This window comes from Pelobates fuscus, chromosome 7, assembly GCF_036172605.1.
Source record: "Pelobates fuscus isolate aPelFus1 chromosome 7, aPelFus1.pri, whole genome shotgun sequence".
Taxonomy (NCBI): Eukaryota; Metazoa; Chordata; class Amphibia; order Anura; family Pelobatidae; genus Pelobates; species Pelobates fuscus.
This window is the reverse complement of record NC_086323.1, coordinates 117,256,900-117,270,231: the sequence shown is the minus strand read 5'-3', so window position 1 is coordinate 117,270,231 and position 13,332 is coordinate 117,256,900. Positions and strand designations below refer to the sequence as shown.

The window sequence follows — 13,332 nt, the reverse complement described above, 5'->3', positions numbered from 1 at the left end:
GTGGCCATATAAAAAATAAATTGTGACTTTCAGGGACCTGTGTGTCCTACTACTCTGCATTTTGATATTGCTATTGTACTCTAATAAAACTTTAATTCACAAAATAAAAATAAAAATTACAAGCACTATAGCCACTTCAGTGAGATGAAGTGGTTGTAGTGCTAGGAGTGTTCTTTTGAAGGGTTACTCCATGCACAATTATCATTACAGCCCGCTATAGTCATTATGATGTGAGTATTTCTCTGGCGCAGCCCCATTTTAAGGGAGCAAACTATTTTGCAATGGTTTTCCCTCTTACCTGGGGCTTTCCCTCTTATTGCCCGGGGCTGAGGGCCCTCTAATGGCTGGTCCCATGCTTCAGCAGACCTGTAGTAGCCGGATGCAGGTTCTGTTGGCCAATAATTGGCTTAGAGAGTCAGCTAGGCACTCTCAATAAATCAATGACACTGTTCATAGAATATGCACAGAACAGACATTAGCCAGCCTGGAACTCATATTCGGGGCTGGCTAAGGATGATCCAATTACGTGCAGCGTTCCCTGCTGATCCCCTTTGGTGAGTAATGAGAGCAGAGGCGATGTACAATGAGCAGTTCTGTCCTTGGAATCTGTTGAAGAAGTAAGCTATATTTTCTTTTCAGACCTTCATATCTTATTAAACACCTCTGCCCAACTAGTCCTGACTGCTGACCCACCATAATCTTTCTTCCCCATTGCTCAAATAAAACACACAAGACCTGAATAAGTTGGGTAAGGGCAACGGCCACAGCTTTATCTAACCATTATATCATTATGCCAGCAAATTCCTCTGTCAGCTGTTGAGGTGTTCTCCAACATACAGCTCTACTAAGTTATCCAAGAGTCCAGGGCTGATGGCGGTAGGCAAGCTGCAACTCCCCAAGCCGCCTTGGCGCTTCCATCCCTTGTATCTGTGCTGGCCAGGAAGAACCGCAGGCTGTGACAAAACAAGAACACAATGAGACCACCACCAGAAACAAAACACCACCATAACCTGCTAATGGGCGGGAAACTCAGTATCCCTCAACTTGTCTTCGGTGTCTGGTAAGTCCCCTCCGCCCTTGTCCCTTTTTATCTAGTACCCCTGTTAGCAACTAAGTATCTTTTTAGGGCCAACTCCCCATCCCGGGGCATCAGTCATGCTCTCCCTTCCTTATCTTCCAGGGAGAAACCTTCTCAGAATCCCTTCCACTACAGCCCACTCTAACTTTTTTAGGTCTCTACTTTTCCACTCAGAACTGAACATCTCAGAGCCCCTTCTCAAACACCTGTCATTTACCACCTTTAACCCCTTAAGGACCAAACTTCTGGAATAAAAGGGAATAATGACATGTCACACATGTCATGTGTCCTTAAGGGGTTAAGGAGATTTGTTATGGCAAATCATCAATTTGGGTGCAAAGAGCTAAATGCTGAGAAACAGAGAAGATTTATCAAGACACAAAAATAAATGAATGCTATTTTGAGTGCAAGTACTAAATATTGAGCAGTGCACCATTGGTGGTCATGGAGATTGCACCTTATTTAGCAGTGTCCTTCAGAACAGCACGTTTTTATTTGATAAATCTCCCCATATTCTATTGTTGCTACAATTACTCACTATTTAGCACTTTTTCCCAGAATAGCACCTGTTACCGATATGTTTTCCCTTGTCTTCTATCAGACCTGTGTGTCTTCCCAGACCACCGTTCCTTCTCGGACATACTGTACTCTTACTGTCACCCCCATATTTACATTTAAGCTACCTCAGCATTATCCAGGTATTGTCTTTTCTTTTTACATGGTGAGATGAGAGACACTTGGATGTAAATAAGTGCTTGATTTAGAGCATTTAGCAAATTTACTCTAATTGTCTATATATAATTGTCAAATATATATATATATATATATATTTTTTTTTTGCAAATTGCATTAAAAAGATCCGTAAATAAATTCTCCAATGTTTTAAGTTCAGCAGAAATTTAAACGCAAGCCATGTAACAGATTGCCAAGCAGCTAAAACCAAGTTTTGACTTCCTCATATAAAAATGATGTCAAAAAATATATATTAAGTTCCACATCTCTCACAGCAGCCAGGGGGCTATCATTTCAGATGTAAACAAAGTTTAATGGGGTGGATTAGGGAGTGAGACAATGAGAGATGCATGTTATAAATGAGGCAGATTAGTGCAGAACACACACATATATATATATATATATTACAGTTAAAAACAGCTAAAGGTAGTACATATCTAAACACACAGAAGAAATCCGAGTTTTGAATAAAGAAAGAGACAGGGAATGAGGAAGGAGACTGAGAAGGAGGAACAGACAACAAGTGGAGGAGGGCAAGAGAGAGGCAGGGGGAGAGTGGGAGGAGACACAGAACTAAGAAAAAGTTCTTAGAGTTGTAATTTCTCAGAGAAGGGAACAGGGAATCTGTGAGTGTGAGTGAAAGTAGGGAGAGAGGCACAGGGCACAGAAAGGGAGCTCTGCAGAAGTAAAAGGAGACCCATCCAGTGGGCAGAAACCGGAGGGAGAGAGAGAAGGAGACAGGGGTGGTGCCTGGCAGGAGGAGGACCGAGGAGCTGAGCAGGGAGGGGGAGTACAAGTCGATCACATATTGAGCGGAATAAGGAAGCAAAGCAGCGTTACACCGGGGTGCCCCTTCCCAGGAGCGGACTGATAGTGCCCCGGGACCCGCCCAGGTTCACGGTAAGAGAGGGACTGCTGGCCAGGGGAGGGTTGCTGCTAGTGATGGGAACTGCTGGTCGGGGGGGAGAAGGGGCAAACAGGAGGATGATCCAAACTCGGAGTGAGGGCGGGCAGTCACGTAAAGTTTATGGGGGGGGGGGAAGCAGAGGGCAGGGAGAGGGGTGTCTGTCAGTGGAAGAAAGTGGTAGGAGGTGTGCAGTGTAAGGAGAGTGGGAAAGGGAACACCTAGTGAGTGGAGGGAGAGAGGTCTAACTAGTGAGTGGAGGGAGAGTGAGAGAGGTCTAACTAGTGAGTGGAGAGAGAGTGAGAGAGGTCTAACTAGTGAGTGGAGAGAGAGTGAGAGAGGTCTACCTAGTGAGTGGAGTGAGAGAGGTCTACCTAGTGAGTGGAGTGAGAGAGGTCTACCTAGTGAGTGGAGTGAGAGAGGTCTACCTAGTGAGTGGAGTGAGAGAGGTCTACCTAGTGAGTGGAGTGAGAGAGGTCTACCTAGTGAGTGGAGTGAGAGAGGTCTACCTAGTGAGTGGAGTGAGAGAGGTCTACCTAGTGAGTGGAGTGAGAGAGGTCTACCTAGTGAGTGGAGTGAGAGAGGTCTACCTAGTGAGTGGAGTGAGAGAGGTCTACCTAGTGAGTGGAGTGAGAGAGGTCTACCTAGTGAGTGGAGTGAGAGAGGTCTACCTAGTGAGTGGAGTGAGAGAGGTCTACCTAGTGAGTGGAGGGAGAGAGGTCTACCTAGTGAGTGGAGTGAGAGAGGTCTACCTAGTGAGTGGAGGGAGAGAGGTCTACCTAGTGAGTGGAGGGAGAGAGGTCTACCTAGTGAGTGGAGGGAGCGAGGTCTACCTAGTGAGTGGAGGGAGAGAGGTCTACCTAGTGAGTGGAGGGAGAGAGGTCTACCTAGTGAGTGGAGGGAGAGAGGTCTACCTAGTGAGTGGAGGGAGAGAGGTCTACCTAGTGAGTGGAGGGAGAGAGGTCTACCTAGTGAGTGGAGGGAGAGAGGTCTACCTAGTGAGTGGAGGGAGAGAGGTCTACCTAGTGAGTGGAGGGAGAGAGGTCTACCTAGTGAGTGGAGGGAGAGAGGTCTACCTAGTGAGTGGAGGGAGAGTGAGAGAGGTCTACCTAGTGAGTGGAGGGAGAGTGAGAGAGGTCTACCTAGTGAGTGGAGGGAGAGTGAGAGAGGTCTACCTAGTGAGTGGAGGGAGAGTGAGAGAGGTCTACCTAGTGAGTGGAGGGAGAGTGAGAGAGGTCTACCTAGTGAGTGGAGGGAGAGTGAGAGAGGTCTACCTAGTGAGTGGAGGGAGAGTGAGAGAGGTCTACCTAGTGAGTGGAGGGAGAGTGAGAGAGGTCTACCTAGTGAGTGGAGGGAGAGTGAGAGAGGTCTACCTAGTGAGTGGAGGGAGAGTGAGAGAGGTCTACCTAGTGAGTGGAGGGAGAGTGAGAGAGGTCTACCTAGTGAGTGGAGGGAGAGTGAGAGAGGTCTAACTAGAGTGAATGGAGAGGGAGAGCTGTCTATCTAGAGTGAGTGAATGGAGAGGGAGAGCTGTCTATCTAGAGTGAGTGAATGGAGAGGGAGAGCTGTCTATCTAGAGTGAGTGAATGGAGAGGGAGAGCTGTCTATCTAGAGTGAGTGAATGGAGAGGGAGAGCTGTCTATCTAGAGTGAGTGAATGGAGAGGGAGAGCTGTCTATCTAGAGTGAGTGAATGGAGAGGGAGAGCTGTCTATCTAGAGTGAGTGAATGGAGAGGGAGAGCTGTCTATCTAGAGTGAGTGAATGGAGAGGGAGAGCTGTCTATCTAGAGTGAGTGAATGGAGAGGGAGAGCTGTCTATCTAGAGTGAGTGAATGGAGAGGGAGAGCTGTCTATCTAGAGTGAGTGAATGGAGAGGGAGAGCTGTCTATCTAGAGTGAGTGAATGGAGAGGGAGAGCTGTCTATCTAGAGTGAGTGAATGGAGAGGGAGAGCTGTCTATCTAGAGTGAGTGAATGGAGAGGGAGAGCTGTCTATCTAGAGTGAGTGAATGGAGAGGGAGAGCTGTCTATCTAGAGTGAGTGAATGGAGAGGGAGAGCTGTCTATCTAGAGTGAGTGAATGGAGAGGGAGAGCTGTCTATCTAGAGTGAGTGAATGGAGAGGGAGAGCTGTCTATCTAGAGTGAGTGAATGGAGAGGGAGAGCTGTCTATCTAGAGTGAGTGAATGGAGAGGGAGAGCTGTCTATCTAGAGTGAGTGAATGGAGAGGGAGAGCTGTCTATCTAGAGTGAGTGAATGGAGAGGGAGAGCTGTCTATCTAGAGTGAGTGAATGGAGAGGGAGAGCTGTCTATCTAGAGTGAGTGAATGGAGAGGGAGAGCTGTCTATCTAGAGTGAGTGAATGGAGAGGGAGAGCTGTCTATCTAGAGTGAGTGAATGGAGAGGGAGAGCTGTCTATCTAGAGTGAGTGAATGGAGAGGGAGAGCTGTCTATCTAGAGTGAGTGAATGGAGAGGGAGAGCTGTCTATCTAGAGTGAGTGAATGGAGAGGGAGAGCTGTCTATCTAGAGTGAGTGAATGGAGAGGGAGAGCTGTCTATCTAGAGTGAGTGAATGGAGAGGGAGAGCTGTCTATCTAGAGTGAGTGAATGGAGAGGGAGAGCTGTCTATCTAGAGTGAGTGAATGGAGAGGGAGAGCTGTCTATCTAGAGTGAGTGAATGGAGAGGGAGAGCTGTCTATCTAGAGTGAGTGAATGGAGAGGGAGAGCTGTCTATCTAGAGTGAGTGAATGGAGAGGGAGAGCTGTCTATCTAGAGTGAGGGGATGGAAGGGTAATGGGAATACCCAGGGCGTTTGGAGGAAAAAAAGAGTGGGAGTATTGGTGGGAGGAAAAAAAAAGAGTACGTTTTAGAAAAATGAAGAGAGGTCACTTTGAGGGAAGAATAAGGGGACACCTTATGGGTGGGAAGAAGAGGGGGGCACCTTCTAAATGGGAGATAAAGAAAGTACACTTTGGGAATACGAAACCTGAAGAGAGGGGACACATTGCAGGAAGGAGGAAAAAATAGAGGGGGCATTTTAGAGGTAGGAGGAAAGAATAGGGGGCATAAGGAAAGCTGGAAAAGAATAAGAGGGGGATACTTTTTGAAACTGCCATTATAAAATGTGGACACAGAAGTGGGAATACTTGGGAACTGTGGGAAAAGAGGTGCTTATATTGGGAGTGGAGTGACAGCAGAGGGGGCATAGTGGGTGTGGAATGACAGCAGAAAGGGGCACATTGGAAGTGGAAACAATGAGAGTAGTGGTAATGGGGGTGTTGTGGGTGGATACTGGGGAGAAGAAGGAAAGAAGAGGAGGTGCTTGAAGTGCCAATATAGCCAGTGTATAGGGGAAGGAAATAATAATATAAATGGTCAGCAGAATGAAAATGGATGTTGAGCTGTAAGCGCTTTCTGTAAGAAGATAAAAATGAAGTTTAACTAGCAATGCATTTGGTGTTTGCGAATGTTAGCTATCCAGCATGATCCTGTGTAAAGCTCAGATAATCAAATCTAAAAACCTTACATGCCTTCCTGTTTCTGGCTTCTGTCTATGGGATATTTATATGGGCTGTGTTTGATATTTAGTTTTTCCACGTTTAAATCACATTGAAATAGATGGGCCTTCTGGAAAATGCACACTTCTTCAGTCTCGGATTTGGATCTAGTAATAGAAGCATAAGCCAGGTCCTATGTTTAACAGTTTATAGAAATGTTTAACTTATTTTGTATGTAGAATCTGTCAGTCTGTCATCTCATGTGTATATTCCAAAGTGTGTATGTGCTTCAATTCAAAATGTATAATAAGGGGATTTACTGAACTACAAATTGTGGAGACATGAGAAGGGAATTGCGAGTTTTAGATCAAAATAGCTGATCTAGAAATATGAGTTTGGGATTTTTTTTATTTTTTTTTCCAATTTTACTTTTTTGTCCTAATATTTCAAATTCCATTGTCAGTCTCCTTGAAACAGCTGTGGAATTAGAGTTCCCTGGAGCAGTTGAAGGAAGTGTTCTCTGGGTTTAAGAGGTTTTTCAAACTATTTTTGGAAAACTTAAAGAAACCTTGTGTCAAACAAATGCATGCATTTATGATTTAACTATTCTATGGAGGTTTGTTAATGGCAAATAAGTAGATTGTTTGGAGTAGGGTCACTGATGAACAGTTCTCTTTTAATGCACCAATGTCTAATAAAGTCAAATATTATACCAAAATTAGAACACCAGCTCTCTGCTTTATGTAGATGCTAAGCATGATAATGTTATTATAATTGCATCTTATTGAAGAAGTATGGGCATTTCCAGAACATGACATTTTTCCTTTTTAAAATATAATTATTTGTAATGGTGGAAATAGAATAACCCATTACAAGTCATCATCCTATATATAAATTAGACTAGCGTCCTGCTGAGCCTATTAATGTTGTATATAATTTAACTTTACCACTTAAGATTTTTTCCAAATCCTCTTAATGATGTCTACATTAGTCGTCCGATGTTGACATTATCAGGCATTTCTCATTCTAATAATGTGCGGGTGAAGATTTTTTTTTATTTTTTTGCAAAGAGAACTGCAGGTTTTGCAAGCTTTATTGATATAACTCCAATATTTATTTTGTATTTTGGCAGTGGAGTGTCCCTTAAAAGTGTTTTACACATCCCTTTGTGGTGTGCTAAGGTTTTAATCACTTCACAATGTGTTGCGGTGACAAATTCCTCCTGGTTTAGACAGAATCCAAAAACGGTTTGACTTTTACAAGAAGGATGCCAGATCTCCTGGTATTATAACCACTACAATGTGTTTACAGGCGGCCATTTATACAATAACCATGTCATGCATTCAAATGTGGCTACTTCAAGCATTGAGTGGCCATTAAAGCCGTATTCTCCCTTATCATAACCCCCTATTTTGTTGTTTAGTCTGGCCTGAACTAAACACAGTAGAGCCTTCCCCTAAGTATTTCAAATAATTGACTTCTTTGTATAGTGATCTTACACATTTATTTGTTTTAGTTGGAATGGGGAGTAGGGTAAAATGATTCTGTCTAAGCTGCTAATCCTGTAATTCAAACAGGTTTCACCTGCTTTAACGTCAGTGGTTGTGGATATGTAGAATGAAAAACGTGTTGCGTGTCTCCATATTGTCGTTTTTTTGTTTAAGCAGTGTTAAACATTAGCAACACATTCACTAAACTGGGAATTGTGAAGCACCGACAAGGAAATTGCAAAGTTTAGGCTAGAGTAGCCGAGCTGGAAAAGCAATGTTTCAACTTCTTAGTTTTTTTTGTTTTTGTTTTTTTAATATAAACGTGCAATCCCTGTGTCATTTGTTATTATTTTTAAATAGACCTATAAAGTATTATATTGATTGGCACCAGGAATGAATGTGTGTATTTAAAAATCAACAGGCATGCTTTTATCACCTAGAGGAGATCAAAGGATTTTTAAATTTACATACTCTTGTTTAAAGACGCTCTGTGATGTACCTTGTTGCACTGGGTTTTATAACACTCTGTCTCTAACATCCTAAAAAGCTGTTGAGCCTGAAGATGAGTATCTGCATTTCAGTATTTTATAAATCTTTTTTTTTTTTTCTTTTTCTTTTGCCTGCAGTAAAATACAGTGTTTGAAGTATTATCTGTGTCAAAATATATTGCACCCCTTGTTGGATTTTAAAATTTAACAGGGGATTGAAAAGGATGTACCCCTCTCAACAAAGGAATTGCTAAAAAAAATGAGAAAGAAGAGAGAGCCATTAGGACGGTATCAATACAGTGGCCCGTTTAAGGCTGCTGGTCCTGATAGGATTCCCATGGTTGCCAAAGTTGTTCATTAAAATGTGTATTTAAGTTTCAGGAGGAGACTGAATTTATATTATGTAGATGTCATTAAAGGGGCATTATAGTCACCAAAACTGTTTTTTAAAAAAATATGTTTTTAATTTTTTTAGTGTATAGATAATGCCTCTGACATTTCACTGATTTAGGAATTAAAGGAACACTATAGGCGCACACACACTACTTCAGCTCATTGGAGTGGTCTGGGTGCACTATCCCTATTGCACGTAGTGCTGCAATGTAAAACCCCTCATCAGTGTTGTTGTTATTATTATTACTGATATTTATATAGCGCCAACATATTCCATAGCGCTTTACAATATTAGTAATGGCAGAGGAGGAGAAGCCCTAACCCAGCGCAGAGGGACCTTGGCGCTGGCATCAGGTAAATAAATATTTTTTTAACCCTTTATTTATCACCGGGGGGGAGGAGGATTGCGGCAGAGGGAGCTCTAGTTCCAGGAATATAGCTTTGTGTTCCTGGCACTATATTACTTTAACTTGTTTCTCTTTTTGTAACCCTAGCCACACCACCCCTGGCTGTGACTGACACAGCCTGGATGAAAACAAATAGGTTTAATTTTCAAACTGATGTAAACTTACTTTAGAAGTTTTTATCTCATGCTCTTTAAATTTAACTTTACTCACATTGAGTATGCTCCTGCAGGGTCTAGCAAGCTATCAACAGAGGAGGAGATAATAAATTCTAAGTTAAAACAGAATTTTCAATAGAGTAAGTGTAAACAGTAGACTACTCTTTACAGGAAGTGTTTAGGAAATCTGTGTACGTCACATGCAGGGAGGTGTGACTAGGGCTGTATAAACGAAGTGATTGTACTCCCAAATGGCAGAGAATTGAGCCATTAGAGGTGAGACTGTTCTGAACTAGCCATGTGAGACTCGGATGCTGGAACTTCCCTGTTGAGCTATGACATCCACCACAAAGACTAATGAGGATTGTTTGTTCATAATTGACTTGAACCAGGGAGCTGGAAGCTGTATTGGCTCTGTGATGCAATTTATTGTGCAACTACCATTTGGCCACTTGTGTTCTACAGTTCCAGTAACTTCCTGCTGTGGTTCTCAGAACATTGTGGTAGTTCTTTTGTCAACAACTGACATAAACGTAGTTCAACATTTAAAATGTTTCATATGAAGATATTGTTTCATCTGTGATGGTTCTATCTACTAATGATGCCTAGGATCTTAAAATCTGGAGATAAATTGAAAAGCTGTTACACTGGTTCAGCAAGTTTGTTTTGGTTATAGATTGGACATATCACTCCAGGGGCAATTGATCGTAACCTTTTGAGAAGACAGATATCTTAGTAAGATTTGAAGGCGGTATTGTGTGGCTTTTCACTGCTGGGTATTATTTAGAAAAGCACTGTAAAGCATTATTCGAAGGTGTATACAAAAATTCCATCATTATACTTTGTTAAAAATATACTGCCCATGGACCCTATGCTTGACCAAAGATTTGCCTGAACTGTCCTGATCTAAATTTATGACTTGTGTATCCATATGTATATTTTTTTAAATAACTAAATAAGGAAATGTGTCAGGGCCTAGTGGTCGTAATCTGAAAAGCTTCTTAGCAGAGGGAAACTGTGCATCTCCTCAATAGTTGTTGGTCCCTCAGTTCCAGATTGTATATTTTATAATTGTTCCCAAGGAACATTTAGGCAGTTATCACTTAGTTAATAGGAAAGCTGCTGTTTTTACAACCTTTTCAGGTCCAGCAATTTACCCTTTGAGAGTTGACCTTTCAGACTTCATTCATTAACCAGGTCTTGAGAAGGACACAATTTGTATGCATGCTGCGTGAATGGAAATGCATATCTTAGATGAATATTTGAGGATTTGAACATATTCCATTTGCCATGCATCACCCTGCACTACTTCAAAGTATCTGTGCTTGGTTTGTGGCTGTATAATATGTAGAATTTGTACCATGTGTTTATTTATGTGCATATACATCTATATATATAGATGTGTAAAGCAGCAGTGTCTGGCTCATAGCAAAAATCATGGGTTTATGTACAGTATCTCACAGAAGTGAGTACACCCCTCACAATTTTGTAAATATTTTATTATATCTTTTCATGTGACAACACTGAAGAAATAACATTCTGCTACAATGTAAAGTAGTAAGTGTACAGCCTGTATAACAGTGTACATTTGCTGTCCTCTCAAAATAACTCAAAACACAGCCATTAATGTCTTAACCGTTGGCAATAAAAGTGAGTATGGAATTGTCCAAATTGGGCCCAACTAGCCATTTTCCCTTCCGGGTGTCATGTGACTCATTAGTGTTACAAGGTCTTAGGTGTGAATGGGGAACAGGTGTGTTATATTTGATGATATCACTCTCACACTCTTATACTGGTCACTGGAAGTTCAACATGGCACCCAACATAACGACCCCAAACACCTCCAAGACAACCACTACTTTGCTAAAGAAGCTGGAGGTAAAGGTGATCTACTGGCCAAGCATGTCTCCAGACCTAGACCCTATTGAGCATCTGTGGGGGAGCGCAAGGTCTCTAACATCCATCAGCTCCATGGAGGAGTTGAAGAGGACTCCAGTGGAAACCTGTGAAGCTCTGGTGAACTCCATGCCCATGAGGGTTAAGGCAGGGCTGGAAACTAATGGTGGCCACACTAAATATTAACACTTTGGGCCCAATTTGGACATTTCCACTTAGGGCTGTACTCGCTTTTGTTGCCAACAGTTTAGACATTAATGGCTGTGTGTTGTGTTATTTTGAAGGTACAGCAAGTTTACACTGTTATACAGGCTGTACACTTACTACTTTACATTGTAGCATTGTAGCAGAGGGTCATATCTTCCATGTTGTCTCATCAAAAGATATAATAAAATATTTACAAAAATGTGAGGGGTGTACTTACTTTTGTGAGATACTGTATGTATCTATATCTTTTGTCAGTATGTTTATGTGCATGTCATTTCTATTCTCACTCATAAGTTCTCCCTTCATCAATAAATACAGCCTTGAGACAGAGCTGGGATCGCTCTGTTAATGCACAGTATAAACCGTATGACCTCTGATAAAGAGAGACATTCTAGAGATCAGCATCCAGCTTGCGGAGGACTTGACCTTGATTCTGTTGCAGGAAAAAAAAAAGCTTGAGGTGTGCAGAATTCTGTGCTGCATTATGTTAGAGGCACACCATGAGAAGTTTTTATTTTATTGGCCAGAAGTTAATCACCCATCCCTTAATACCGTGACATTCTTTGGATGTCTTTGGTCCTAGAAAGGGTAAATTTAGAGACCTGACACTTCGTAGATACGATGTAGTGTTATAACAATACAGAAAATATACATACGGATTAGCTACGTAAAATACATATTTTACTAAATAATTGTCAATGTAAGTTAAAAATATAACGTAAAAACAACCATTTCCCGTATGAACGCAGAGTCAGACAGTCAGACAACAACTACACAGGGTTCTCGACCAAACCCTGGCTAAATTTACCTGACCTTTTCACCGATCGCCCCGCGGTGACCCAACCCTCTTACCCAGCATTTAACAATCCAATACTTACGCCTCCCTCCCCATACCAGACGTTAACCGTAGAAGGTTCATCGCCAAAAAGGTGGCACACACCTCTCACAGACCACTGCCCCTAAAGTTATACGGAGACGATTAGAGGGGGAAAAAAACACAAAATATAGGAGCTTAGATTCAGAACACAAACAAACCTATGCAACGTAGATGGCTTCAATACAATAACTCGCAATGCACACTTACACACAACCTCATCGTTCGAGGCATGTAAGACCCAACATAAATCACTAACCTTTCCAGCTACCAGTAGCATTCTCTTTCCCGATCCACAAAGCAAGATTAAGCAGGCCCAGGCCCATTAGCGAAACTTACTCGAACGAAGTATGACTTGGAAAGACTGAAATTACGTCCCTACTGTGTTTTGTGCACTACGCTCTTCACGACCCTTAAGCTGGCCACCGTTAGTTCAGAGTGCTATACTTGTTTTGAATGCTTTACTGTTACCCTTCTGCATATTCTATATTTCTCTGTGTAATCGCGGTATTAAAATCTTTCAATAAAAAAAAAAAAAAAACTAAAAAAAACATTTTCAGAATTTGTGGTGCGTGACTATTTTGGATGAATATTTACAAATTTTCTTGAATTCACTCAAAACAGCTGTTTAGTCGTTAAACACAGTTATATGGTCATTTCTGCTTGTGCTTCTGGTCTAATTTTTAGCGTGCGCTGCATGCAGTTATAACTGTTTATTGTCTTGACATCTAACAGTGTGACACTTACCGTTCAAACCATTGTCAATTTATAGGATTGTGAGGATGTGTATCCAGCCCCTTGTCCGTGGTACTGGAAGACCACTGCTTGCTGACCACCATTAAAAAAAGCTGATACATTAATTTGTACCCTCTCAGGTTGGTTTTTCACTGACATGTAATGTAATGTTTCTTCATACTGTCTGTGCAGCTCAGCAATGTCAGGCTAGAAAAGTTCTGTCTGTTTAGCAGCCTTATGTTCTCCTAAAAAGAAAATGGCAGTGTTGCCTGTCAAAACTCAGTCATTGCCTTCTTTTTCCTCTCTTTGTATTTAGGGGTTTGGATTCATTTTAGGAGGCATCCAAAATTCTAGAATTCAAATAAAATAAATGGTAATCACATCCAGACCTGCAAAATTACATAACCTGGTCTAGTGAAACTGCTGGGCTCATAAGCCGTGGACCGAAGTACTTGTTCGGAACTTAAACAATCCTCATACAT

General features: G+C 41.9%; 1 protein-coding gene across 2 annotated transcripts in view; it reads left to right on the top strand.

Annotated features, from left to right (window-relative positions):
- Positions 1–2,392: 2,392 nt before the first annotated feature.
- Positions 2,393–13,332, top strand: part of PRKCD (protein kinase C delta) — a 69,315-nt gene continuing 58,375 nt past the window's right edge. Inside the window, exons 1-2 of one of the 2 annotated variants that reach the window (XM_063426492.1) lie at positions 2,393–2,710; positions 12,888–12,990. The gene's annotated coding sequence lies outside the window, so the exon portion shown is untranslated. The remainder of the gene's footprint in view (positions 2,711–12,887; positions 12,991–13,332) is intronic. The other variant, XM_063426491.1, reaches the window with a different exon arrangement.